The sequence below is a fragment of the Oncorhynchus mykiss genome, chromosome 12 (genome assembly GCF_013265735.2).
Source record: "Oncorhynchus mykiss isolate Arlee chromosome 12, USDA_OmykA_1.1, whole genome shotgun sequence".
Lineage (NCBI taxonomy): Eukaryota > Metazoa > Chordata > Actinopteri > Salmoniformes > Salmonidae > Oncorhynchus > Oncorhynchus mykiss.
In genome coordinates, this window is record NC_048576.1 from 58,847,619 (window position 1) to 58,873,900 (window position 26,282).

General features: G+C 43.9%; 1 pseudogene; it reads left to right on the forward strand.

Annotated features, from left to right (window-relative positions):
* Nucleotides 1-3,117: 3,117 nt before the first annotated feature.
* LOC110538920 lies at nt 3,118-25,833 on the forward strand (annotated as a pseudogene).
* Nucleotides 25,834-26,282: the final 449 nt, after the last annotated feature.

Here is a 26,282-nt window from a genome sequence, read left to right on the forward strand (position 1 = left end):
AAATTTAGGGAGGAGGCTTCTAATGTTACCGTGCATGAAACCAAGACTTTTACTGTTACAGAAGTCAACAAATTAGAGCGCCTGGGGAATGGGAGTAGAGCTAGCGGCTGCAGGGCCTGGGTTAACCTCTACATCACCAGGGGAACAGAGGAGGAGTAGGATAAGGGTACGGCTAAAGGCTATAAGAACTGGTCGTCTAGTGTTTTCGGAACAGAATTTCGTAAGAAGCATTTCAAGGTCCTGGAGTGGCCTAAGCCAGTCTCCAGATCTCAAGCCCATAGAAAATCTTTGGAGGGAGTGAAAGTCTGTGTTGCCCAGCAACAGCCCCGAAACATCACTGTTCTAGAGGAGATCTGCATGGAGGAATGGGCCAAAATACCAGCAACAGTGTGTGAAAACCTTGTGAAGAAGGGAGAACTTGCACAATTGATGGCTGACTAAATAGTTTTTTGCCCCACTGTATGTGTAATTACTGTCACTGAAGGTTTGTCTTTACTACCTTTTATTCTCTAGAGATAATTTCTCATCCTTTTTTCTTACTTCGGCTAAAACAGTTAAAGACAAAGAGTCTTTGTCAAGGAATTAGACATTCTCTGTATTTTTCCCCAAGCTTTTTGTATGTCAGACAGATTCCATATTCCACCTTTGTCAACAATGACAATATTTCTTTATTATCTCTTGCCTATACTTTGAAATGGTTCTTCATATCACTAGACAGTGAATTTTAAATATCTTTCATGCTCACAACCGGAGGAGCTGTTCCACCCTTTTCCAGAGTGATTTTCCCACTTAACAATGGCATTATATTAACTAAAAAGTTGTATATTATATATTTCTATGTTTATATATTTATATATTTATTTAACCCCAAAATATATCCCTTTTGAGGACTCAAACCTCTTCTAGAACACAAATTGTTTATGTAGAGCCTGGTTACCAATAAAAATGTATGTTCACTTCAAAAAGCTTGTTGAAGGCATACATTAACCACATGTGTAAAGATTGCTACTCAATTAGCAACTCCCTTCTATGCAACAAGAAGGTTTCACAAAAAGAAAGGACTCTAACCTTTTAATAGAGGACTTAAATCCCTATAATAGAGAACAATGGACTTGAACCTTATACATCACAGATACATATCACTCATTGCATGCACAAATTTTACCCTGATTTGGTTCTTTTAAAATGATATTGGGTCTACACTCACCCAGCACTTCTGCCATCAATTAGGAGATTAAGAGTTGACTCCCAAAGTGGATTGCGCTCAGCCTTCTCTCTTCCTTCTGGATCAACAGATTTGATTTGTTTTTTCTTGTTGTTGTTCAGACCAATTTACCCGGGTCACGGCACCAAATGTTAGCAGTTGATGTCATTCTTCAATAACACAGACCCCAAAGCAAGGGGGAGGAAAATAGGTAAATTCAAAGATGACACATCATGCGGTGAGGTAGATGTTCATGCTCCCCTGTCCTCAATGATTCTCTCCACAGAACAAAGGGACAGGATGTAGTTTTATAACCCAGCCCTAGCCTGTGGATGACCAATTACAATTCCTTGCAATAAAACTGGACCAATAGCCAAATAACAAGTATCCTATTTCAGATTCAATGCATAAACAATTTGGTCCAATGAAAACTTGCCATGTAGCTATGAGTCCCGGACTGAAATTCCTCCCATGTCTCTGACCCATTGATATTACAGAAAAAACATTATTTCCATTGATCGTTTATGCTAGTCCTCTCATCCTCTGCGTTGTGCTTATCTTTAAAATATTCTTACAAACCTCAGGAGGAGGAGGGGGAGGACATCAGCTTACATAAAATCAAATGCATTTGTCAAAAGTTCTCAACAGCAACCCAACACTAAAAAGGTCCAATGTAGCCGTTTTTATCTCAATATCAAATCATTTCTGGGTAACAAGTAAGTGATTGCTTTCAATTAAAATGGTGAAAAAGGAATAAAAATAGCTTCTTAGCAAGAAATAATCCGGGTAGCCAGGTAGACTTGAACCCTTTATTTGTATTTATTTTTCACCTTTATTTAATCAGGTAGGCTAGTTGAGAACAAGTTCTCATTTACAATTGTGACCTGGCCAAGATAAAGCAAAGCAGTTCGACACATACAACATCACAGAGTTACACATGGAGTAAAACAAACATACAGTCAATAATACAGTAGAAAAATAAGTCTATATACAATGTGAGCAAATGAGGTGAGATAAGGGAGGTAGGCAACCAAAAAAAAGAAGAAAAAAAAAAGTTTGTGTTAAAAGGTTAAAGTGCAGTATCAGCTGTGAGTCATCTGCTTTAGCAGTGTGTGCCACTGAGAAGCAAGGTTGACAATGATAGCCTGACTGCTATTTGCCAAATCTATAAGGTCCTACTTTTCTTTTCTTTTTTTTTTTTACAATATACAAGAAACTTATTTTTCCCCATAAAAGCACATGGATGCGTGTGAAACTAATAAACAAAAAACCTTGGGATTGACCTATTTTAAGAAATGCCATTGGTTGGTAGATATGAAGTCGAAGATCTTTTATAGGCCAATGAAGAAGTTGTGCCTGGATATAATCAGTACCATCTGTTGAGGTTAGCATAGGGCTAACGTGTGCCATGTTATCTGATGAGACCAGCTACAATTTAGCGTTCTCTCACATGAATTTTAATCTACACTTTTCATTGGCATTTTGTGCATGAGAACCCATTGGACTTTCAATGCTTGCTTATGTTCTCAAGTATGGCCCCAGTATTTTCAAATAAAAAATAAACAACAAATATCTTCTTAGCAAGACCTATTTTGTCAAGCAACAATTTCTCTAGGACCGTCAGGGAGTGGTCTGAGGGGAGAGGAGAAAATTGAAAACTAACTGTTATTGGCATAGAGGTTTGGAACTTTCTTATTGGTCTATCAACTAATTCCAACCGCATAGTGTGGAAATATATATAAAACACAGAAAAAAATATATGTTTTTGACTGCATTAGGCCTTTAAGCCGCAAATAGGAACCAGAGGCAGCAATGGCAAGAAATAGACAAGTACAGGCCTAGACATTGAGGTCTGACTCATCTTCCTTTACAAGAGTGCAATTGAATAGAGGGACCCTGCACTATTGTAAAAGATGGTAGAACATTTGAAAGAGGAAAAGCCAGATAGAGAGTGGGAGAACGTGGGTGATGAGGAAGCCAGAGCAGCGATGCAGAAACCAGTGTAGCACAGCTCAAATGGTTGACAGAACCATTTAGTAACGATGCCCCCCACGACCGGAAACAGACAGGCTTCAACAGGATGTTGCACTGTGACACCTTTATACAGAATCTGAGAGTCAAGTAGAGGTGCCTGAGAAAGGGATAAAACTCAAGCAATCCTACAGTAGTATGATAAACAACCGATCTAGTCGATGCTGATCTTTTTTGATCCATCAATTCAATGCCAAGTGAAACAGGACAAGTAATTCAGGACAAGTAAATCAGGACAAGTAATTCAGGACAGTGGAAATGTAGAAATGTGCTCAAAAAGTTGATGCCAAAATATACTGATTGACTTGAATGTCATATTGAATGCCTTGGCTATCATTGTGTCTTGACTCCTCTGCTTCTAGAAAACCGTCTCATCTTGGATGCTTTCGCACAGGAGTGTAGCCGTGTACTCACTCTCCTCAACGATGGCCGGTTCGTGGAGCCCCAAGATCCTCTGCCCTCCTCCGTTACCACCCACATCAAGCAGGAGGAAAGCTGCCTCTCTAGGCCTGGGGGGGAGTCAAAGCCAGACGCGGGTCAAGTGGGTCACTGCCCCAACCTGGGCAAGCCACAGCCCAGGGAGAGCTCCACCGTTGATCCTGATGATGAAGCACAGCACAGTCACTGGAGCCAAAAACAAACATACGCATTCCTGCACATCTTCACAAAGTCCCTCCAGAGCTACCTGTTCACCGGGCCCCAGCAGCCCCACCCGGACCTGGGCCTCGAGGGAGAGCGAGTCCCATCGGCCGAGTTTAGGGTGTCACCCAGCAATAACCTTGGGGGCTGGAGCTCCCCAGCCCCTTCGGAGTCCTATGGCCACCCCTCGTCCACCCTGCCGGAGGAGGAAGAGGAGAGCTGCTGCCCTCGCTGTGTGGAGCTGGAGCAGGAGATGCTGTGTCTGCAGAAGGAGAATGAAGAGCTGCGCAACAAGCTGGACAACATACCAGGTACAGTACGGGGCTTTCGGGATAATAGAGCACAGTAATGGCAATTTCTACAATTTATGCAGATTCATGTGAGATGGTGACTTGGTATGTGGATACGAAATAAGCACCACGTCAGTCTTAACTTAAGTGAGACAATGTGCTCAATTTGCTGCCCAAGAGCCCTCTTCCGACCACTCATGTTATACAGTGCCTGAGTGGCGCAATGGTTTAAGACACTGCATAGCAGTACAAGCTGTGTTGTTACAGATGCTGGTTCAATACTGTGGCCTTACCTGGGAGACCCATGAGATGACTGTAGGTTTTTGGTTTCTCTCCCTCTAAAAACAGAAAGAAATGATTCTAAATAACAAACTGGCTTTATTTACAAATTAGTAACAATGTCTCACCCCATGTTCAAGAATGGCCTTTTTCACACTCGTTTTACGTTATTTGAAAATATACAGTGCCTTGCGAAAGTATTCGGCCCCCTTGAACTTTGCAACCTTTTGCCACATTTCAGGCTTCAAACATAAAGATATAAAACTGTATTCTCTTGTGAAGAATCAACAACAAGTGGGACACAATCATGAAGTGGAACGACATTTATTGGATATTTCAAACTTTTTTAACAAATCAAAAACTGAAAAATTGGGCGTGCAAAATTATTCAGCCCCCTTAAGTTAATACTTTGTAGCGCCACCTTTTGCTGCGATTACAGCTGTAAGTCGCTTGGGGTATGTCTCTATCAGTTTTGCACATCGAGAGACTGAACTGAATTTTTTTCCCATTCCTCCTTGCAAAACAGCTCGAGCTCAGTGAGGTTGGATGGAGAGCATTTGTGAACAGCAGTTTTCAGTTCTTTCCACAGATTCTCGATTGGATTCAGGTCTGGACTTTAACTTGGCCATTCTAACACCTGGATATGTTTATTTTTGAACCATTCCATTGTAGATTTTGCTTTATGTTTTGGATCATTGTCTTGTTGGAAGACAAATCTCCGTCCCAGTCTCAGGTCTTTTGCAGACTCCATCAGGTTTTCTTCCAGAATGGTCCTGTATTTGGCTCCATCCATCTTCCCATCAATTTTAACCATCTTCCTTGTCCCTGCTGAAGAAAAGCAGGCCCAAGCCATGATGCTGCCACCACCATGTTTGACAGTGGGGATGGTGTGTTCAGGGTGATGAGCTGTGTTGCTTTTATGCCAAACATAACGTTTTGCATTGTTGCCAAACAGTTCAATTTTGGTTTCATCTGACCAGAGCACCTTCTTCCACATGTTTGGTGTGTCTCCCAGGTGGCTTGTGGCAAACTTTAAACAACACTTTTTATGGATATCTTTAAGAAATGGCTTTCTTCTTGCCACTCTTCCATAAAGGCCAGATTTGTGCAATATACGACTGATTGTTGTCCTATGGACAGAGTCTCCCACCTCAGCTGTAGATCTCTGCAGTTCATCCAGAGTGATCATGGGCCTCTTGGCTGCATCTCTGATCAGTCTTCTCCTTGTATGAGCTGAAAGTTTAGAGGGACGGCCAGGTCTTGGTCGATTTGCAGTGGTCTGATACTCCTTCCATTTCAATATTATCGCTTGCACAGTGCTCCTTGGAATGTTTAAAGCTTGGTAAATCTTTTTGTATCCAAATCCGGCTTTAAACTTCTTCACAACAGTATCTCGGACCTGCCTGGTGTGTTCCTTGTTCTTCATGATGCTCTCTGCGCTTTTAACGGACCTCTGAGACTATCACAGTGCAGGTGCATTTATACGGAGACTTGATTACACACAGGTGGATTGTATTTATCATCATTAGTCATTTAGGTCAACATTGGATCATTCAGAGATCCTCACTGGACTTCTGGAGAGAGTTTGCTGCACTGAAAGGGGCTGAATAATTTTGCACGCCCAATTTTTCAGTTTTTGATTTGTTAAAAAAGTTTGAAATATCCAATAAATGTCGTTCCACTTCATGATTGTGTTCCACTTGTTGTTGATTCTTCACAAAAAAATACAGTTTTATATCTTTATGTTTGAAGCCTGAAATGTGGCAAAAGGTCGCAAAGTTCAAGGGGGCCGAATACTTTCGCAAGGCACTGTATATATCAGATGTGTAACACAAATAATGCTATTGATTTAATTGAGAAATGGAAAAATATCATAGTTCTCCATTACACATTGAGCATGAAGTTAACGACCTTGTTCTAACGCGTGAATATCTGCACTTTGTAAGCATGAATGCACTTTTCATTACCCTGTTAGGGTATTAGGGTTGGGGTCAATTCCATTTAAATGTATTCAATTCAGGAAGTCAACTGTAATCCAATTCTAATTTTCCTTTTCCTTTCATTGCCTTTCAACGAGGAAAAAAATGGATAATACATTTCAGTTGACTTCCTCAATTAGCTGAACTGAAATGGAATTGAACCCTAACCTGATGGCTCTATGGCAGCGTACTCAGAGCTCATAACTAAGTTGTACCATTCTCACCAGTACTGGATGGTGGCACTTTAAATGGGATAAGAAATGGAATGGAATCAAACACATGGTTTGATACCATTCCGTTCAACCCATTCGAGACATTATGCACCGTCCTCCCTTTACTAGCCTCTTGTCATCCTCTTCCGTTCTCCGTACCCCTCCTCAGGGCAGTAAACAGCTCCTGGGGAACTACCCCCTCTTCTTCACCAACAAGCAGTGGGACGAGGCTGTGAACTCGTCCAAGAAGGACTGCCTGTCTTCACCACGGATGAGCTCAAGTACTCGTGCGGCTTGGGCAAAAGGAAGCGCTCGGTTCACTCAGGAGAGCCTGGACCGGAGAGACAGCCCCTCAAAACCCTGTCAAAGTTACCTGCCTCAGAGGTACTGGTGTTATTTCTACTGAAGAGGTGTACTAAAGCAACATGTATCCTACTAAAGAGATGTGTACTAAAGCAACAGGCATGGTACAGATATAGGATCTTAATTTGAGCCAGTTTGCTACAGCAGGAAAATAATCCTGAACCAACAGGAAATGTGAATTATTATGTGGACTACATTTTTGTAGGGGTTCATACAATTTTCATAAGGGAAAATCAAATCAGAAATTTCAAAGTGGAAATTACTAACTTCAAAAGCCTTTTTAAACCTCAAATATAGTACAAGTTTAAAATGTCATGCACTGCAGGAAAGTTCTACTGCAACAGGTGAACAGATTAAGGTCCTACATCTGTATTAACCCTAAAAGCGCCAACAGGATGTTGTTGTTTTTTACCCCAAATTAGTAATAATTGCAGAGACAATGTCTGTTAAGCAGTGACACTTTTTATTTTATTAACCTTTTGTTACACAATTAAATGGTTTAAATTAGCCAAAATAAGCATAATATTTATTTACGTACACATAAATAAAATCACACAATTCTAGTGAAATTTGATGTTGTATTTTTCATGTTTTGAACAGATTTCTTAAAATCAATTTCATCCATAGCCACTTGTTATGAACATTTGTCTGTTATTCATTTAAAAAATGGTGTTTCTGTGATACTCAGAGGCGGAGAAACTGGCGATTGAGCTAATCTGACATACCGATACGACCTAAGAAGGCCACCAATATTGGGCGATATTAGGCAGAGATTGTGGATATAATGACGAAATGCTCATGTCTCCGCCCTAACAATGGCAGTCTTTGTCCACAAAGCCGGAAGGTAGGCAAGATCAGGTGGGAACATTGTAGTCAAAGAGAGGGCAAATACAGTTGAAGTCGGAAGTTTAAATACACTTAGGTTGGAGTCATTAAAACAACATTTTCAACAATAGTTTTGGCAAATCAGTTAGGACATCTAGTTTGTGCATGACACAAGTCATTTTTCCAACAATTGTTTACAGACAGATTATTTCACTTATAATCACTGTATCACAATTCCAGTGGGTCAGAAGTTTAAATACACTAAGTTGCTGTGCCTTGAAACAGCTTGTAAAATTCCAGAAAATGATGTTATGGCTTTAGAAGCATCTGATAGGCTAATTGAGATAATTTGAGTCAATTGGAGGTGTACCTGTGGATGTGTTTCAAGGCCTACCATCAAACTCACTCAGTGCATCTTTGCTTGACATCATGGGAAAATCAAAAGAAATCAGTCAAGACCTGAGGAAAAAATTGTAGACCTCAACAAGTCTGGCTTATCCTTGGGAGCAATTTCCAAACGCCTGAAGGTACCACGTTCATCTGTACAAACAATAGTACGGAAGTATAAACACCATGGGACCACTCAGCCGTCATAACGCTTAGGAAGGAGACGCGTTCTGTCTCTTAGAGATAAACGTACTTTGGTGCGAAAAGTGCAAATCAATCCCAGAACAAAAGCAAAGGACCTTGTGGAGATGCTGGAGGAAACAGGTACAAAAGTCTCTATATCCACAGTAAAACTAGTCCTATATCGACATAACCTGAAAGGCCGCTCAACAAGGAAGAACCCACAGCTCCAAAACCGCATAAAAAAGCCAGACTATGGTTTGCAACTGCACATGGGGACAACGATCGTACATTTTGGAGAAATGTCCTCTGGTCTGATGAAACAAAAATAGAACTGTTTGTCCATAATGACCATCGTTATGTTTAGAGGAAAAAGGGGGAGGCTTGCAAGCCGAAGAACACCATCCCAACCGTGAAGCACGGGAGTGGCAGCATCATGTTGTGGGGGTGCTTTGCTGCAGAAGGGACTGGTGCACTTCACAAAATAGATGGCATCATGAGGTAGGAAACTTATGTGGATATATTGAAGCAACATCTCAAGACATCAGTCAGGAAGTTAAAGCTTGGTCATAAATGGGTCTTCCAAATGGACAATGACCGCAAGTGTACTTCCAGTTGTGGCAAAATGGCTTAAGGACAACAAATTCAAGGTATTGGAGTGGCCATCACAAAGCCCTGACCTCAATCATATAGAAAGTTTGTGGGCAAAACTAAAAAAGCGTGTGCAAGGAGGCCTACAAACCTGACTCAGTTACACCAGCTCTGTCAGGAGGAATGGGCCAAAATTCCCACTTATTGTGGGAAGCTTGTGGAAGGCTACCCGAAACGTTTGACCCAAGTTAAACAATTTAAAGGCAATGCTACCAAATACTAATTGAGTGTATGTAAACTTCTGACCCACTGGGATTGTGATGAAAGAAATGAAAGCTCTCTACTAATATTGTGACATTTCACATTTTTAAAATAAAGTGGTGATCCTAACTGACTTAAGACAGGGAATTTTTACTAGGATTAAATGTCAGGAATTGTGAAAAACTGAGTTTAAATGTAGTTGGCTAAGGTGTATGTAAACTTCCCACTTCAACTGTATGTGTGTGAACATCAGACACAACTCTAATATAAAATATAGAATTTTGAGTTACAAGGTTACACGACTATTATCCAAAGATAGATTCCTCCATATCAAAACAGAAATTATGGTAAATGTTTCTAGTTTGTTGGCAACAAGTTTATTGACAAAGTCCTAACATTTCAAAAGGATAAAAAAGTGTTTTGAATTTCTGACATTTTTGACCCCTTGGGACGCTTTTAGGGTTAAAGGGCAACTTGGTATGCTAATAAAGGTACAGTATGTTTACTACAGCAACATGTACACTCCCAAAGAGATGTGTGAACAGATGTTTGCAAAATCTCATTGTTTTCATTGTTGATTATTCATTAAAAAATAAAAAAATAAAAACTCATCTTAACAAATATTTACTTGTCTCTGTTTTACTCCTCAGAGTTTATCCGAATGCACTGTGCCTCCTGACTGGTGGTCGCCTTCCGAGGAACAGATCAGCAAACTATTCAGTGATGTGATGGGTCATGCGCGCCAGGGTCGGTCCGTGGGGGAATGTGAGAGAAATTACAAGATTATGTTATAATTATTTTATTGCATCAAATGATTGTTTTATGCAACATAATAGAGGGTTCTTATAACTCTATTGTGTCTGTGTGAACTGCAAGTGGGCCTCTGGGAGATTTAACACTGACAGGAGATTTTTGATGTCTGTTGGGTGATAAAACCTAAAGAGACTGCATTCCATAGCATGAGTTAATGTTTCTGTTCTATGAGGTACCAAGGAGAGATGACTTCAGGGCCAGACCCTGGTCTCTACACAATGATATTTTTTTTACAGAAGATACTGTCTGCTGTGAATTATAAGTATCTTTCATACACATCTTAACCTTGTGACCCATTCCATACATCTGTTGTTTGGCATGTAGACTGAAAGGGGTGTATCTTGGCTATAAAATACCTTTGTATCTTTGTCTTGGGGCTCTCAATGTCGACCAGCTATCATTAACATAGAGCACTCAATAGATTCACTTTATATGTGTGTGTTGTATTGACCTGCTCCCTTATTAATAAGTGAATAAAGATTTAGTTTAAGTATAACTCTGACTTGTGTGATAAGTTTGTCTCTCCTCATTTGATAGTAAATAAATTAACCACCACACTGTCTGTGATTTATTTAGAATTCAAGAAACACTTAATCAGCATGGCTACTACAGCATTCTGCATCAATATGCCATCCCATCTGGTTTGTGCTTAGTGGGACTATCATTTGTTTTTCAACAGGACAATGACCCAAAACACCCTTCCAGGCTGTGTAAGGTCTATTTGACCAAGGAGAATGATGGAGTGCTGCATCAGATGATCTGGCCTCCACAATAGGTTAGGTCACAAATAGAAAGGTTAGTGTGGTTAGTATAAGTATTCGGATACCGCTCTAGGGTTACTAGCCACATAAAGCCTACAATTAATTAGACTAGGTCAGCACCGGTCCTCCCATAAAACCATGATTAATATAGGGTAGCCAGGCTATTTGCATCCCCTTCCATTAACACTTACTTAGTGTTTTAGTTTTTTCAATTTCAGAGGGATCAGTCTACATCATAAGACGTTCAACGTGAGAGAGTGGTGGAACAGAGTCGTACAGAGGCCTGTCACACAGGGGGACAGGATCGCCCTTCAGAACAGGCCCTGGTGAAGTGTATCACGCTGCGTTGTACGAAGAACAGTCGTGTGTGTGGGCGGCCTCTGGTCTCTGCCGGAGAGGAGCGTCAGTATTTAAGAGGTGGAGCTGACACAGAAAGGGAGGAATATGAGCTGGCACGCACAGAGGGACACACCACAATCAGAAGGTACGTTGCAGAGAGGACCGTCCTCAGGAACTACGCGGATGTTCTAGCTATGCTGGTCAGGCTGAGACAGTTCTGACCTACTGCCACCCTGACCTACTGCAGCTATGTGCGTGTTACAAGTTATTTTTGTTCATTTCACGTCACCAATTTGGACTATTTTGTGTACGTCCATTACATGAAATCCAAATAAAAATCCATTTAAATTACAGGTTGTAATGCAACAAAATAGCAAAAATGCCAAGTGGGATGAATACTTTTGCAAGCACTGTAAAATAGCCTGAATGAGTGTAAGGCCTAGATTCAATCAGATCAAGTGTTAACCGTTGATAGCCGACACCCGCATAAAAACGCCACGGGGGATGAATACTTTTGCAAGACACTGTATGATATAAAGAATGATAGTAAATAGCTTTGGAATACAAATGAAACTTTGGGAAAAAAGGCAAACTCAGCTCCGCCATTTGTTGAATCAGATGGCTCATTCATCACAAAACCCACTGGTATTGACTATTACTTCAATTATTTTGTTCATTGGCAAGATTAGCAAACCTTGGCATGAGATGCCAGCAACAAACTCTGACACTACACAAGTATAACGTATTAAATTTTAGAAGACAAGCATTGTAATTTTGAATTACATAAAGTGAGTGTGGAAGCAATGAAAAAATTACTGTTGTCTATCAACAATGACAAGCCACCAGTGTCTGACAACTTGGATGGACATTTTCGGAGGTTAATAGCGGATGATAATTCTACTCATATTTGCCATATCTTCAATCAAAGCCTCATAGAAAGTGTGCACCATCAGGCCTGGAGGGAAGCAAAAGTAATTTAGCTACCCAAGAATAGTAAAGCCCCCTTTACTGGCTCAAATTTTTATTTTTTTATTTTTTATTTCACCTTTATTTAACCAGGTAGGCTAGTTGAGAACAAGTTCTCATTTGCAACTGCGACCTGGCCAAGATAAGGCATAGCAGTGTGAACAGACAACACAGAGTTACACATGGAGTAAACAATTAACAAGTCAATAACACAGTAGAAAAAAGGGGAGTCTATATATACATTGTGTGCAAAAGGCATGAGAAGGTAGGCAAATAATTACAATTATGCAGATTAACACTGGAGTGATAAATGATCAGATGGTTATGTACAGGTAGAGATATTGGTGTGCAAAAGAGCAGAAAAATAAAAATAAATAAATAAAAACAGTATGGGGATGAGGTAGGTGAAAATGGGTGGGCTATTTACCAATAGACTATGTACAGCTGCAGCGATCGGTTAGCTGCTCAGATAGCAGATGTTTGAAGTTGGTGAGGGAGATAAAAGTCTCCAACTTCAGCGATTTTTGCAATTCGTTCCAGTCACAGGCAGCAGAGAACTGGAACGAAAGGCGGCCAAATGAGGTGTTGGCTTTAGGGATGATCAGTGAGATACACCTGCTGGAGCGCGTGCTACGGATGGGTGTTGCCATCGTAACCAGTGAACTGAGATAAGGCGGAGCTTTACCTAGCATGGACTTGTAGATGACCTGGAGCCAGTGGGTCTGGCGACGAATATGTAGCGAGGGCCAGCCGACTAGAGCATACAAGTCGCAGTGGTGGGTGGTATAAGGTGCTTTAGTGACAAAACGGATGGCACTGTGATAAACTGCATCCAGTTTGCTGAGTAGAGTGTTGGAAGCAATTTTGTAGATGACGTCGCCGAAGTCGAGGATCGGTAGGATAGTCAGTTTTACTAGGGTAAGTTTGGCGGCGTGAGTGAAGGAGGCTTTGTTGCGGAATAGAAAGCCGACTCTTGATTTGATTTTCGATTGGAGATGTTTGATATGGGTCTGGAAGGAGAGTTTAGAGTCTAGCCAGACACCTAGGTACTTATAGATGTCCACATATTCAAGGTCGGAACCATCCAGGGTGGTGATGCTGGTCAGGCGTGCGGGTGCAGGCAGCGAACGGTTGAAAAGCATGCATTTGGTTTTACTAGCGTTTAAGAGCAGTTGGAGGCCACGGAAGGAGTGCTGTATGGCATTGAAGCTCGTTTGGAGGTTAGATAGCACAGTGTCCAAGGACGGGCCGGAAGTATATAGAATGGTGTCGTCTGCGTAGAGGTGGATCAGGGAATCGCCCGCAGCATGAGAAACATCATTGATATATACAGAGAAAAGAGTCGGCCCGAGAATTGAACCCTGTGGCACCCCCATAGAGACTGCCAGAGGACCGGACAGCATGCCCTCCGATTTGACACACTGAACTCTGTCTGCAAAGTAATTGGTGAACCAGGCAAGGCAGTCATCCGAAAAACCGAGGCTACTGAGTCGAAAGCCTTGGCAAGGTCTATGAAGACGGCTGCACAGTACTGTCTTTTATCGATGGCGGTTATGATATCGTTTAGTACCTTGAGCGTGGCTGAGGTACACCCGTGACCGGCTCGGAAACCAGATTGCACAGCGGAGAAGGTACGGTGGGATTCAAGATGGTCAGTGACCTGTTTGTTGACTTGGCTTTCGAAGACCTTAGATAGGCAGGGCAGGATGGATATAGGTCTGTAACAGTTTGGGTCCAGGGTGTCGCCCCCTTTGAAGAGGGGGATGACTGCGGCAGCTTTCCAATCCTTGGGGATCTCAGACGATATGAAAGAGAGGTTGAACAGGCTGGTAATAGGGGTTGCGACAATGGCGGCGGATAGTTTCAGGAATAGAGGGTCCAGATTGTCCAGCCCAGCTGATTTGTACGGGTCCAGGTTTTGCAGCTCTTTCAGGACATCTGCTATCTGGATTTGGGTAAAGGAGAACCTGGAGAGGCTTGGGCGAGTAGCTGCGGGGGGGGGGAGCTGTTGTCCGAGGTTGGAGTAGCCAGGCGGAAGGCATGGCCAGCCGTTGAGAAATGCTTGTTGAAGTTTTCGATAATCATGGATTTATCGGCGGTGACCATGTTACCTAGTCTCAGTGCAGTGGGCAGCTGGGAGGAGGTGCTCTTGTTCTCCATGGACTTCACAGTGTCCCAGAACTTTTTGGAGTTGGAGCTACAGGATGCAAACTTCTGCCTGAAGAAGTTGGCTTTAGCTTTCCTGACTGACTGTGTGTATTGGTTCCTGACTTCCCTGAACAGTTGCATATCGCGGGGACTATTCGATGTTAGCGCAGTCCGCCACAGGATGTTTTTGTGCTGGTCGAGGGCAGTCAGGTCTGGAGTGAACCAGGGGCTATATCTGTTCTTAGTTCTGCATTTTTTGAACGGAGCATGCTTATCTAAAATGGTGAGGAAGTTACTTTTAAAGAAAGACCAGGCATCCTCAACTGACGGGATGAGGTCAATGTCCTTCCAGGATACCCGGGCCAGGTCGATTAGAAAGGCCTGCTCACAGAAGTGTTTTAGGGAGCGTTTGACAGTGATGAGGGGTGGTCGTTTGACTGCGGCTCCGTAGCGGATACAGGCAATGAGGCAGTGATCGCTGAGATCCTGGTTGTAGACAGCGGAGGTGTATTTGGAGGGCCAGTTGGTCAGGATGACGTCAATGAGGGTGCCCTTGTTTACAGAGTTAGGGTTGTACCTGGTGGGTTCCTTGATGATTTGAGTGAGATTGAGGGCATCTAGCTTAGATTGTAGGACTGCCGGGGTGTTAAGCATATCCCAGTTTAGGTCACCTAACAGAACAAACTCTGAAGCTAGATGGGGGGCGATCAATTCACAAATGGTGTCCAGGGCACAGCTGGGAGCTGAGGGGGGTCGGTAGCAGGCGGCAACAGTGAGAGACTTATTTCTGGAGAGAGTAATTTTCAAAATTAGTAGTTCGAACTGTTTGGGTATGGACCTGGAGAGTATGACATTACTTTGCAGGCTATCTCTGCAGTAGACTGCAACTCCTCCCCCTTTGGCAGTTCTATCTTGACGGAAGATGTTATAGTTGGGTATGGAAATCTCAGAATTTTTGGTGGCCTTCCTGAGCCAGGATTCAGACACGGCAAGGACATCAGGGTTAGCAGAGTGTGCTAGAGCAGTGAGTAAGACACACTTAGGGAGGAGGCTTCTGATGTTGACATGCATGAAACCAAGGCTTTTTCGATCACAGAAGTCAACAAATGAGGGTGCCTGGGGACATGCAGGGCCTGGGTTTACCTCCACATCACCCGCGGAACAGAGAAGGAGTAGTATGAGGGTGCGGCTGAAGGCTATCAAAACTGGTCGCCTAGGGCGTTGGGGACAGAGAATAAGAGGAGCAGGTTTCTGGGCATGGTAGAATATATTCAGGGCATAATGCGCAAACAGGGGTATGGTGGGGTGCGGGTACAGCGGAGGTAAGCCCAGGCACTGGGTGATGATGAGAGAGGTTGTATCTCTGGACATGCTGGTTGTAATGGGTGAGGTCACCGCATGTGTGGGGGGTGGGACAAAGGAGGTATCAGGGGTATAAAGAGTGGAACTAGGGGCTCCATTGTAAACTAAAACAATGATAACTAACCTGCACAACAGTATACAAGGCATATTGACATTTGAGAGAGACATACAGCAAGGCATACAGTAATCACAGGTGTTGAATTGGGAGAGCTAGCTAAAACAGTAGGTGAGACAACAACAGCTAATCAGCTAGCACAACAACAGCAGGTAGAATGGCGATTGATTAGGCAGAGAGGGTCGGATTAACTACACACAGAGCCTAAGTGCGGCTGGGGCCGACAGATAAAACATAAACAAGCAGAATGGATTACCGTGAATTAATGGACAGTCCAGCCTGCATCAGCTATGTAGCCAAGTGATCAGTGTCCAAGGGGCAGCGGTGGATGGGGCAGGGAAGCTGGACTGGCGAGTGTTATCCAGGTTAGAAAACTAACAATGACTAACTAGCTTGTAGCCAGTTAGCTGGTTAGCTTCTGAAGGTTCTTGAGTGTGTTCTAAAAATGTAAAGATAATAGCGGTTCCGTATCACATTGGGTGAGGCAGGTTACCGGAAGGTATAAACAAATTAAAAATCGAAAAGGGATAGAAAGTAAATATGGGTTCAGTGAGTGTTTGGGACGCGGCGATTCAGATGGTTAGCAGGCCTGTGCTAACAAGCTAACAGTTAGTAGACGGTGCTAAACACGGTAGCAGTTAGCGGACCGGGCTAAACAAGCTAGCAGTTAGCAGGCCGAATTTGCAAGCAAGGAGATAGCAAGGGCTAGAGAGTTAGCCTTTGGGGACGTCGCGATGGGGGGAGTCTGTTTATTCCTCTTCATGCGGTGACATCAATGGACCGGTCGTGGGTCTGGATATTGTAGCCCAGGAGCTCAAATGTTCCGTTTGCGATGGGAATCCGGGGGTGAAAAATAAAAATAAAATAATAGATAGGTCCGTTATGCTCTGGTTAGAGTCGCGTTGGCTGACCAATCAGCCTGTTACCAACCAACTTTTGGAAAAAAATGTGTTTGACCAAAATGTGTTTGACCAGATACAATGCAATTTTACTGTAAACAAATTGACAACAGACTTTCAGCACACTTATAGGGAAGGACATTCAACAAGCACAGCACTTACACAAATGACTGATGATTGTCTGAGAGAAATTGATGATAAAACGAGAGCTGTTTTGTTAGACTTACGTGTGGCTTTTGACATTATGGTATTATGGCTTTACATCCCCTGCTTTGATAATAGCGCTGGAGGAGATGGCTGCTGTTTTTGCAGTCCCCCAAACCAATTGTGCCATTGTGTGTTTTTTCACGTTATTTGTAACTTATTTTGTACATACTGTTTCAGCCACAAGTCTCTTATGACCGAAAAGAGCTTCTAGATATCAGGACAGCGATTACACACCCCGTACTGAAATAATATTTTTTTCTTTAACGAGAAGGACGCAAAGGATTTACTCCAGACACCCGACAAGGCCCTCATCCCTGTCATTCGCAGGAGAAAGAGACGAAGATATCGGGGACGTAGGCCTGGTGCCTTGTAAGGATCCGACGGTGAGTGGGTAATCTTACCAAACCATAAGCAAACAGGAAAACGCTCATCCAAAGGCGGAGCTTCTAGTGCCGGTGGACTTTAATGCAGGGAAACTTAAATCAATTTTACCTAATTTCTACCAGCATGTTAAATGTGCAACCAGAGGGGAAAAAAACTCTAGATCACCTTTACTCTACACACAGAGACACGTACAAAGCTCTCGCTCGCCCTCCATTTGGTAAATCTGACCATAATTATTTTCTCCTGATCCCTGCTTACAAGCAAAAACTAAAGCAGGAAGCACCAGTGACTCGGTCAATAAAAAAGTGGTCAGATGAAGCAGATACTAAGCTACAGGAGTGATTTGCTAGCACAGTCGGGAATATGTTCCGTGATTCATTCGATGGCATTGAGTATACTACATCAGTCACTGGCTTCATCAATAAGTGCATCGATGACGTCGTCCCCACAGTGACTGTATATACATACCCCAACCTGAAGCCATGGATTACAGGCAACATGTTCAATCCAAGATGGCGTAGCAGTCAGACGTCTTTGTCCTGTCTCGTCCCCACCAGTCCCCTACTTGGCTACAATATCCGAACCCCTTCTACTGCCGGTACGGGGCACAAAACCCCGCTGATCCTTCACGATTGGAATACCGACAATAATCTGCCCAAGGATCCCAGCAGGCCCCTCAGGCGCTACGTCCCCTGAAAGCCCATTCTGCTAACCGCGGCCTGCTGGCTATCTAGAGCATATTGAACTGTTAGCTGATCCATCGGCCAGTTTCTTGGACCACTATACCCATTTTGCCAATTGGACTTGAACCCCTCTGCTACTTGGAACCCCTACTAATTCCACGACTGGTCTATCGACGTCACCGCACGAGGAGGCAAAAACAGACTTTCCTCCATCTAAGGCCCTTATGCTAGCTTGCTAGCCCCAGCCTGCTAACTGCTAGCTTGCTAGCCTCGGCCTGCTAACTGTCTGAATCGCCGTGTCCCCAGCCAGCCCAACCACCCACTGGACCCATATGATCACTTGGCTACACATGCCTCTCTCTAATATCAATATGCCTTGTCCATCACTGTCCTGGTTAGTGATTACTGTCTTATTTCACTGTAGAGCCTCTAGCCCTGCTCAATATGCCTTAACCAACCATGTTGTTCCACCTCACACATATGCGATGACATCACCTGGTTTAAACGTCTCTAGAGACTATATCTCTCTCATCATTACTCAATGCCTTGATTTACCTCCAATGTACTCTCTTCCTACCATACCTTTGTCTGTACATTATACCTTGAATCTATACTATTGTGCCCAGAATCCTGCTCCCTTTACTCTCGGTTCCGAACGTGCTAGACGGCCAGTTCTTATAGCCTTTAGCCGTACCCTTATCCTACTTCTCCTCTGTTCCTCTGGTGATGTAGAGGTTGATCCAGGACCTGCAGTGCCTAGCTCCACTCCTACTCCCAGGTGCTCTCATTTGTTGACTTCTGTAACAGTAAAATCCTTGGTTTCATGCATGTTAACATTAGAAGCCTACTCCCTAAGTTTGCTTTATTCACTGCTTTAGCACATTCTGCCAACCCGGATGTCTTAGCCGTGTCTGAATCCTGGCTTCGGAAAACCACCAAAATCCCTGAAATTTCCATCCCTAACTATAACATTTTCTGGCAAGATAGAACTGCCAAAGGGGGCGGTGTTGCAATCTACTGCAGAGATAGCCTGCAGAGTTCTATCTTACTATCCAGGTCTGTACCAAAACAATTCGAGCTTCTACTTCTAAAAATGTATCTTTCCAGAAACAAGTCTCTCACCGCTTGCTATAGACCACCCCCTGCCCCCAGCTGTGCCCTGGACACCATATGTGAATTGATTCCCTGCCATCTATCTTCTGAGTTCGTGCTGCTAGGTGACCTAAACTGGGACATGCTTAACACCCCGGCGATCCTACAATCTAAGCTTGATGCCCTCAATCTCACACAAATTATCTATGAACCTACCAGATACAACCCTAAATCCGTAAACACGGGCACCCTCATAGATATCATCCTAACTAACTCACCCTCCAAATAAAGCTCTGCTGTTTTCAACCAAGATCTCAGCGATCACTGCCTCATTGCCTGCATCCGTAATGGGTCTGCGGTCAAACAACCACATCTCATCACTGTCAAAAGCTCCCTAAAAAACTTCAGCGAACAGGCCTTTCTAATCGACCTGGCCGGGGTATCCTGGAATGATGTTGACCTCATCCCGTCAGTAGAGGATGCCTGGTTATTATTTAAAAGTGACCATCTTAAATAAGCATGCTGTCAAAAAAGTAGAACCAGGAATAGATATAGCCCTTGGTTCATTCCAGTCCTGTCTGCCCTTGACCAGCACGCCACATCCTGTGGCGTTCTGCATTAGAATCGAATAGCCCCCATGATATGCAACTTTTTAGGGAAGTTAGGAACCAATATGCACAGGCAGTTAGGAAAGCTAAGGCTAGCTTTTTCAAACAGAAATTTGCATCCTGTAGTACAAACTCAAAAAAGTTCTGGGACACTGTAAAGTCCATGGAGAATAAGAGCACCTCCTCCGAGCTGCCCACTGCACTGAGGCCAGGAAACACAGTCACTACCGATAAATCCACAATAATTGAGAATTTCTAATTTCTATTTTCTACGGCTGGCCATGCTTTCCACCTGGCTTCCCCTACCCCTGTCAACAGCCCTGCGCTCCCCACAGCAACTCACCCAAACCTCCCCCACTTCTCCTTCACCCAAATCCAGATAGCTGATGTTCTGAAAGAGCTGCAACATCTGGACCCTACAAATCAGCCAGGCTAGACAATCTGGACCCTCTCTTTCTAAAATTATCTGCCGGAATTGTTGCAACCCCTATCACTAGCCTGTTCAACTTCTCTTTCGTATCGTCTGAGATTCCCGTAGCTGCCGTGGTCATCCCCCTCTTCAAAGGTGGAGACACTCTAGATCCAAACTACTACAGATCTATATCTATTCTACCCTGCCTTTCTAAGGTCTTTGAAAGCCAAGTTAACAAACAGATTACCGATCGAATCTCACCGTACCTTCTCCGCTATGTAATCTGGTTTCAGAGCTGGTCATGGGTGCACCTCAGCCACACTCAAGGTCCTAAACGATATCATAACCGCCATCGATAAGAGACATTAATGTGCAGCCGTATTCATCGACCTGGCTAAGGCTTTTGACTCTGTCAATCACAACATTGATCACTCAACAGCCTTGGTTTCTCAAATGATTGCCTGGCTTGGTTCACCAACTACTTCTCCAATAGAGTTCAGTGTGTCAAATCAGAGGGCCTGTTGTCCGGACCTCTGGCAGTCTCTATGTGGGTGCCACAGGGTTAAATTCCAGGGCCGACTCTCTTCTCTCATCAATGATGTCGCTCTCGCTGCTGGTGATTCTGTGATCCACCTCTACGCAGACGAGACCATTCTGTATACCTCTGGCCCTTCTTTGAACACTGTGTTAACTAACCTCCAGATGAATTTCAATGCCATACAACTCTCCTTCCGTGGCCTCCAACTGCTCTTAAATGCAAGTAAAACTAAATGCATGCTCTTCAACCGATCGCTGCCCGCACCTGCCCGCCTGTCCAGCATCACTACTCTGGACGGTTCTGACTTAGAATATGTGGACAACTGCAAATACCTAGGTGTCTGGTTAGACTGCAAACTCTCCTTCCACTCACATTAAACATCTCCAATCCAAAATTAAATCTAGAATCGGCTTCCTATTTCGCAACAAAGCATCCTTCACTCATGCTGCCAAACATACCCTCGGAAAACTGACCATCCTATCGATCCTCGACTTCGGCGATGTCATTTACACAATACCCTCCAACACTCTACTCAACAAATTGGATGCAGTCTATCACAGTGCCATCCATTTTGTCACTAAAGCCCCATATACTACCCACCACTGCGACCTGTATGCTCTTGTTGGCTGGCCCTCGCTTCATACTCGTCACCAAACCCACTGGCTCCAGGTCATCTACAAGTCTCTGCTAGGTAAAAGCCCCGCCTTATCCCAGCTCACTGGTCACCATAGCAGCACCCACCCTTAGCACGCGCTCCAGCAGGTATATCTCACTGGTCACCCCCAAAGCCAATTCTTCCTTTGGCCGTCTCTCCTTCCACTTCTCTACTGCCAATGACTGGAACGAACCTTAAAAAAATCTCTGAAGCTGGAGACTCTTACCTTCCTCACTAGCTTTAAGCACCAGCTGTCAGAGATCACTGCACCTGTACATAGCTCATCTGTAAATAGCCCATTCAATCTACCTCATCCCCATACTGCATTTATCTTTCTCCTTTGCACCCCAGTATCTCAACTTGCACATTCTGCACATCCTACCATTCCAGTGTTTAATTGCTACATTGTAATTACTTTGCCACCATGGCCTATTTATTGCCTTACCTCTCTTATCCTACCTCATTTGCACATGCTGTATATAGATTTTCCTACAGTATTATAGATTGTATGGTTGTTTATTCTATGTTGTTTTATGTGTGTAACTCTATGTTGTTGTATGTGTCAAACTGCTTTGCTTTATCTTGGCCAGGTCGCAGTTGCAAATGAGAACTTGTTCTCAACCAGCCTACCTGTTTAAATAAAAATAATAAAAATCCTCACTGAGCTAAAGGGTAGAGCTGCCCCTTTCAATCAGTGGGACTCTAACCCGGAAGCTTATAATAAATCTCGCTATGCTCTCAGAAGAACCATCAAACAGGCAAAGTGTTAATACAGGACTAAGATTGAATCGTACTATACTGACTCCGACACTCGTTAGATGTGGCAGAGCTTGCATACTATTACAGACTACAAAAGGGAAGCACAGCCACGAGCTGACCAGTGACACAAGCCTACCAGACGAGCTAAATTACTTCTATGTTCGCTTTGAGGCAAGTAACATTGAAACATGCATGAGAGCATCAGCTGTTCCAGACGACTGTGTGATCATGCTCTCTGTAGCTCATGTGAGTAAGACCTTTATACAGGTCAACATTCACAAGGCTGAAGGGCCCAACGGATTCCCAGGATGTGTACTCCGAGCATGCGCTGACCAACTAGCAAGTGTCTTCACTGACATTTTCAACTGAGTCTGTAATACCAACATGTTTCAAGCAGACCACCATAGTCCCTGTGCCCAAGAACACTAAGGTAACTTACCTAAATGACTACTGACCCGTAGCACTCACGTCTGTAGCCATGAAGTGATTTGAAAGGCTGGTCATGGCTCACATCAACACCCTTATCCCAGAAACCCTAGACCCACTCCAATTTGCATACCGCCTCAACAGATCCACAGATGATGCAATCTCTATTGAAATCCACACTGCCCTTTCAGACCTGGACAAAAGGAACACCTACGTGAGAATGCTGTTCATTGACGACAGCTCAGCGTTCAACACCATAGTGCCCTCAAAGCTCATCACTAAGCTAAGTACCCTGGGACTAAACACCTCCCTCTATAATTGGATCCTGGACTTCCTGATGGGCCGCCCCCAGGTGGTAAGGGTAGGTAACAACACATCCGCCACGCTGATCCTCAACAGAGGCCCCTCAGGGGTGCATGCTCAGTCCCCTCCTGTTCTCCCTGTTCACTCATGACTGCATGGCCAGGCATGACTCCAACACCATCGTTAAGTTTGCCAGTGGTAGGCCTGATCACCGACAGGGAGGAGGTGAGGGCACTCAAGAGTGTGGTGTCAGGAAAACAACCTCTCACTCAATGTCTACAAAACAAAGGAGATGATCGTGGACTTCAAGAAACTGCAGAGAGAGCACCCTCCTATCCACATCGAAGGGACAGCAGTGGAGAAGGTAGAAAGTTGTAAGTTCCTCGGCGTACACATCACAGACAAACTGAAATGGTCCACCTACACAGACAGTGTGGGGAAGAAGGCACAACAGCGCATCTTCAACCTCAGGAGGCTGAAGAAATTTGGCTTGTCACCAAAAACCTTGACAAACTTTAACAGATGCACATTTGAGAGTATCCTGTCGGTCTGTATCACAGCCTGGTACGAACTGCACCGCCCTCAACCGCAAGGCTCTCCAGAGGGTGGTGCGGTCTGCACCAAGCACACCAAGACAGTCGTGAAGAAGGCACGACAAAGCCTATTCCCCCTCAGGAGACTAAAAAGATTTGGCATGGGTCCTCAGATCCTCAAAAGATTCTACAGCTGCACCATCATGACTGGTTGCATCACTGCCTGGTATGTCAACTGCTCGGCCTCCGACCGCAAGGCGCTACAAAGGGTAGTGGGTACGGCCCAGTACATCACATCAGGCTTTACATCAAGCTTCCTACCATCCAGGACCTCTATACCAGGCGGTGTCAGAGAAAGGCCCTAAAAATTATCAAAGACTCCAGCCACCCTAGTCATTGACTGTTCTCTCTGCTACCGCATGGCAAGCGGTACCAAAGCACCAAGTCTAGGTCCAAGAGCTTCTACCCCCAAGCCATAAGACTCCTGAACATCTAATCAAATGGCTACCCAGACTATTTGCATTACCCCCCCCCCCCCCCCTCGTCTTTATTATCTATGCATAGTCACTTTAATAACTACCTACATGTACATATTACCTAAATTACTGCCATCTCAAGAACTACAGTACCTCCTCATGTATACTCCAAATGCTATTATGCTTGGGCTGTACTTTGTTAGATTAATATCTCACATTAAAATGCGCTCTTTCATCATATCATACATAGGTCACCAAATCACAGATGATTTAATCAGACCTACATACAGGGTATATCACATTGCACATGGTCTCCACCTACATACTGACAGGGGGATGAAGGAGGGCTTATATCTGTTCAGCTTACACTGAGGAACCCTGTTGCGTCTGCCTGAGGGGAGAAGCTGGGGAAGTGCTCACTGGGCTGCCAGTGAAGGCTGCCAACATGTAAGGGAAGGTGAGATCGCTTGAGGTTATAAAAAGGTGTCAAACGGTCTGCGTCTTTGTCCAATCTTTTTCTCTCATAATGTAAGTGTTATTTCTTCCTCTAGGTCTGACAGAGGTCCAGGGTGATGGGGAACCTGGTGTTGAAGAACAAAAAGGCCCGGTTTGTCGTTGCCCATAAACTGCTGCTGCTCCAATACAAGAATGAGGTGAGACTGTGAACTGAAACTCTGGGTGGAGTACATGGGAGGGGAAATTATTTTCTTGTAGTGTTTGATTGTTTATTCAAAAACAGACTACAGTGACGGGTGCTACCTCACTCCCATCATCTGTATGGCTGTCTGGACCAGGCGATTGATTTGTGATTTTAAGGTAACTGACAAGTTGCCAAACCAAGCTGAAATACCATAGAATGCTCTTTATAACAGCCTGGTAGAATAGGAGCATGACCTTCTGTTTGACTCCAAAAATCTGGAACCTACACAGGAAATAAAGGCGTTGTTGGATCCTAGAGCATTTGTAATGTTCACATTATAGACCATCACAGGTGAGTGGTAACCAACAGATTTGTGATGAAAAACCATTGGACTAAGCATTTAATTAGCTTTTATAAACATCCTTAGAATGCGCTGGCTAGAGAACGTCTTAGGCTCTGAGGTTTGTATGTCCATGCAGAAGATACAAATTATTTAATTCAATATAGTACGTTCTGATTAATAGCCTATGTATGGCTGTTTTCCCTTAAACTGTCTACATAAAACGTGTATGTTATTGTGTGTCACTCACTGCAAATGCACAATGTTGTTACCTGATGGAAAAGACTGCTCCGTGACTTTAGTGGCCCATACACTGGGGAAGGCTTGTGTTCAGTGGTAAGCAAGGCGGCATTCAACATGTTTTCATCCTGCATGGATCATTGTCAACTGCAACACTTTTCCATTCATCAGAAGAGTTACACAATTGTGTATCTCTTCCTTGCAGGATTAATGTGCTGGCCCCTCACTTCTCCTCCTGCACGCACTCAGACATGGTGTGGCAGAGGGTGTGCTAGAAGCTGCTGGAGAATGTCCCTGGAGTTCTGGCTGGAGAGTGCTCACTGGGCTGCCAGTGAAGGCTGCCAACATGTAAGGGAAGGTGAGATCGCTTGAGGTTATAAAAAGGTGTCAAACGGTCTGCGTCTTTGTCCAATCTTTTTCTCTCATAATGTAAGTGTTATTTCTTCCTCTAGGTCTGACAGAGGTCCAGGGTGATGGGGAACCTGGTGTTGAAGAACAAAAAGGCCCGGTTTGTCGTTGCCCATAAACTGCTGCTGCTCCAATACAAGAATGAGGTGAGACTGTGAACTGACGTTGAACTGGGCAGTCATTCATTCTGTACTATGCGTCGATTCAATCTATCATTGTTGGGATTGAATAAGCCTCTGTTATAGCTGAAGTGTTTAACTTCATTCCCAGACGGGTGTTTTGAGGATTCTTCTAGGGTACCTGGCTCAGGACAGGGAGAGACCACTACTTATACAGGTGAGTGTACAACAACATATTTAGTGTTGTGATGATATATGTTGTTGATTGTGTGTGTGACTGTGTGTGTGTGTGTCCAGGTGCTGCGAGCGATGTGCCACGCTTGGGCCGACCCCCTCTGCAGCAGCAGCATAGTGTGGGACTACTGAGTGATGCAGAGGTACAGGAGCTACGCTCAGGAACATCCCCAACTGTAGAACCTTTTGAGGATCTGAGGACCCATGCAAAATCTTTTCAGTCTCCTGAGGGGGAATAGGTTTTGTCGTGCCCTCTTCACGACTGTCATGGTGTGCTTGGACCATGTTAGTTTGTATTGTGTCACACGACCAGAGCTGTTCACACTATTTTCTGACCTGTCCACCTCATTTGAGAAATGAAAAAAAAAAATGAAAACAACTGAGCTGGGAATTGTAGGCTACATGGGGCGACAGGTAGAGCGTTGGGCCAGTGTCCGAAATGTTGCTGGATCGAATCCCCGAGCTGATGAGGTAAAAATCTGTTGTTCTGCCCCTGAACAAGGCAGTTAACCCACTGTTCCCCGATAGGCCGTCATTGTAAATAAGAATTTGTTCTTAAATGACTTGCCTAATTAAATAAA